General features: G+C 39.2%; 1 pseudogene; it reads left to right on the top strand.

Moving 5' to 3' along the window:
- Window positions 1-1,045: 1,045 nt before the first annotated feature.
- LOC102250959 lies at window positions 1,046-1,417 on the top strand (annotated as a pseudogene).
- The last annotated feature ends 2,254 nt before the right edge of the window (window positions 1,418-3,671 follow it).

Below are 3,671 nucleotides of genomic sequence, written 5' to 3' on the forward strand. Positions count from 1 at the left end.
TACATAAAACAAATTTTTAGTTTTATTGTATTTTATTATTTTCTAGTCTTGATTTTATTTCTGCTCTAATTTTTATTATTTTCTTCTTTCTGCTAACTTTGGGTTTAGTTTCCTTTTCTTTTTCTAGTTTCTTGTGGTAGAATTGAACTAATATCTAAGTAAAGTTTATGTGTTACTTTAGTTTTTGTTTTTTCTAAAACATTTCCCCCTCACTTTTAAATTCCTTTATAACATTGATTTTGGGAAACTATCAGGATATTTTTTTTGGTAGACTATTCTACATTTGAAGTACATATAATTGGTTCTTCTAACCCTAGCATTTTCTGTTAATTGGGAATTAGGTTTAAAATCTTATTTATATTCAGGTTAAACATTTTTGACATGTAGTGAATCATAACAGACACATAATACCAGGATGTCCCCCAGTGTAAAGATTGGCCCTTTGTTAAGGTGTGATCACTGGATTTCTCCAATGTAAAGGTTATTTAGCCCTTAATAGTTAGTAAGCAACCTCCGGCTAACACTGAGCAAGTATTCTGTTCCCCAACATCCTTCAACCTAATGGTTTTAACATGCAGTGTTTGAATAAATTATTTTTATTCTTTGAAGTCTGAATGTCTATCAAGTTGAGAGAACAGCCGAATAAAATAAAAATATAGGAGCTGCTTTTATTTCTTTCCATTATCCATTAACATTCAAACAACCATCTCAAGTAGGGTCTATCTTACCTTGTTTGTTTTTTTCTTAGCATGTAATAGTATAAACTCTCAGGTGAGCTGGCATCTCCTGGGTGAGCACTTTCAACAAAAATAGGGGAGGAGGCCCTGCCGGTGTGGCTCAGTGTTTGAGTGTTGACCTATGAACCAGGAGGTCGCAGTTCGATTCCCAGTCAGGGTTGTGGGATCCATCCCCAGTGTGGGGCGTGTAGGAGGCCGCTGATCAATGATTCTTTCTTATCATTGATGTTTCTATTTTTCTATCTCTTTCTCCCTTCATCTCTGAAATCAATAAAAATATATTTTAAAAGAGCATAGGCAGGAGGAGCAGACAGCAAGCATAGGCCCCGAAAAAAAAAACTTGGAAAAAAATCTCATCATGGCAGATATCCACCAGGAAAATGAAGAAATGGAGCAAACCATGCAGAACAGAGAGGAAGACTGAGCTTTGGGAGGAGTCTAAGGCCACCAGCCTGCAGGAAATGATTGAGGGGCCAGGTTCCCTGACTGATCCCTTACCTCTGATGGGCTGCCTCCCTTAGGCAGGTCAATGATGGGATGGAGATGATATGGAAATATTCCCGGAGAGGAGAGAAATCAGGAGAAAATCCAGGAGCTGCAGTTGAGGAATTATTAGCGTGTCCTCAAGGGGGAACTCTAATCACCATGCCCATCGTGATGAATTTTGCCTTATGCCTTGACTCCTGCCATTTTCCATGAGATTAAAACTGTGATTTCCACTGTGTTTTTCCCCCTTGTGTTTCCTGATTTACCTTTACTGATCCGTTTGCTGTGAACCTTCTGTAATTTCCATGTGTCAAGCGGGTTCTGTGTTACCAGCTTCTAAGTGGAGATTGCTTTGGCAGACAGTCTTCTGTTCCTGTCAACAGTAATTTCACCCACTTGCATGGAAAAACATAATGTTAATAAAGCCATTAAAAAGCAAAAAAAAAAAAAGATATAATCCCTCAGCTGTCTTGAGGATTTCACCTTCTTGATTTGTCCATGCCAGAATCTTTCATTTGTCCTTGGCTATGTGCTTAATTTTCCTGCTGTCTTTCACATCTATTATGATCTTAATTTACTGAGAACAGCCTGTGGGACTCATTTATTTTTTCATTTTCTTGTCACTTTTCTACTTCATTGGAATAATTAGTTATGCCTAGATAATTACATATTTGGAGCTTTCAAACTCTCTTAATCCATCTTTCCTAAGAAAGATCCAGAACATAGAATCAGATTCTTTCCTTTGTGTTTGAAGTCTGCCTCAAAAAGTACACAAGGGAAGCTGTCTCCATTCCTCTGAAATGAATTACCCATTTTTTCCTCAAGATAATTTTTCCATTGCAATGAATGTACTTCTTCCTGTTGGCTGGAATTAATTTTGGTGTGACAGTCTCCCTCTATGCTTCTTCTGACCTCAGATCAATGAAAATATCAGCAAGGTCAGACCTTGGCAGGTGTTCTACTTTGAACTAATGAGTCAATGTCAGCTCTCTGAATGGATGAAGTTTCCCAACACTGCTCTATAGTAATTCTGTGTCAGCTTTATCATGCCTTTCTCCTTTCTGTTTGCTTTACCAAAATATTCTCTAGTATTTTCTTTCTCACATAAGTTTATCACTTTCTAACAAGTATATAATTAATGACATTTATTTTCTCACTTAATACAACATGTCTTTTTTTTTTTTAAATTATGTACTCTTAAAATCAGGAGATACTTTTTGCATCCCTATTCCTTAATGCATAGAGTACAGTTTTTGCTCAGCAGTTCATTTCCCATTTTTCACCCGCATTTCACCCTAGCTCTAATTGGAGTTTTGGAAGTGAGGGCCTACAGAACTGAAGACATATTCAAACCTGTTTTATTTTCTAAAGAGGATAAGAGAAGTAACCTATCAGGAAGTAGAGAGACTATTGACCCTCTTCTGACATTATGATGTGCCTTTAATGACTACAATGCATGCCAGGGGTCTTCCCTAGAAAGACCACTAAATGAATCAGAGTGGATCATCTTTGGACCATCTGAATTGTCATATGACAAGGATACTGTATATTTTTCTGATTTTGCTATAGATTTGCTCCGACTATCATAACTTCCAGTAGGTGCCCACAGGATTCCAAGTGTCTGAATATTCCGCTGACATGGCAGCAGAGGTGATCCTCAGAGTGATGCTTGCTTCCCATAAAACACTCTCTGCAGGTCCTCACACAATTAGTAGGACAGCCAAAGGATTCCAAAGATTTCTCTTGCTCTTGGTGTTTTCTCCTCTCCGCTAGCCTCAGCACTGCTCTGAGTATAACCGAAGAGAAATAGACACTCATTACCTTTATCTCCAACAATCTCTTTCTCCATTTTTCCTCAGTCACTACTTTCATGTTGACTCTAGAATTCATTACCAACAGCTCTGTCACCTTCCATAATCTTAGCTTCAAGTATCTCACTCTCTGAAAACTGCACTTTATCTTTCCCATATACATATTTTCCCTAACTTTCTAAGACACCAACAACTCATTGAGAACTCACAGAGAACTCTAATTCATTGACCCTGCCACCTCCACAGTGCTCTTCCAGAAAACTCTCAGTCTTCCTTTAAATCTTACTCTGAATGGTCTACCCTTGTACCTAGGAAGCTGAGCAAGGCTGGAGAAAAGCACAGAGTCATGACAACTTAAAAAGTTAATGACCCGGCCCCGGTGAGGTTGAAACTGCCCCGGTGAGGTCAGGATGGCCCCGGTGAGGTTGAAACGGCCCCGGTGAGGTAGGGACAGATAATGGGGACCAGTATAGACTGATGAACAGGGGTAGATGCAGAGGCAGAGCAACATTGAACAGACTGTCAAACTACAGTGGGAAGCCTGGGGAGGGTTTGGGGGGGGGGATTAAGAGATCAACCGATGGACTTATATGCATGCATATAAGATTAACCAATGGACACAAGACACCCGGGGGGT

This window comes from Myotis brandtii, unplaced genomic scaffold, assembly GCF_000412655.1.
Source record: "Myotis brandtii unplaced genomic scaffold, ASM41265v1 scaffold484, whole genome shotgun sequence".
Classification (NCBI taxonomy): domain Eukaryota; kingdom Metazoa; phylum Chordata; class Mammalia; order Chiroptera; family Vespertilionidae; genus Myotis; species Myotis brandtii.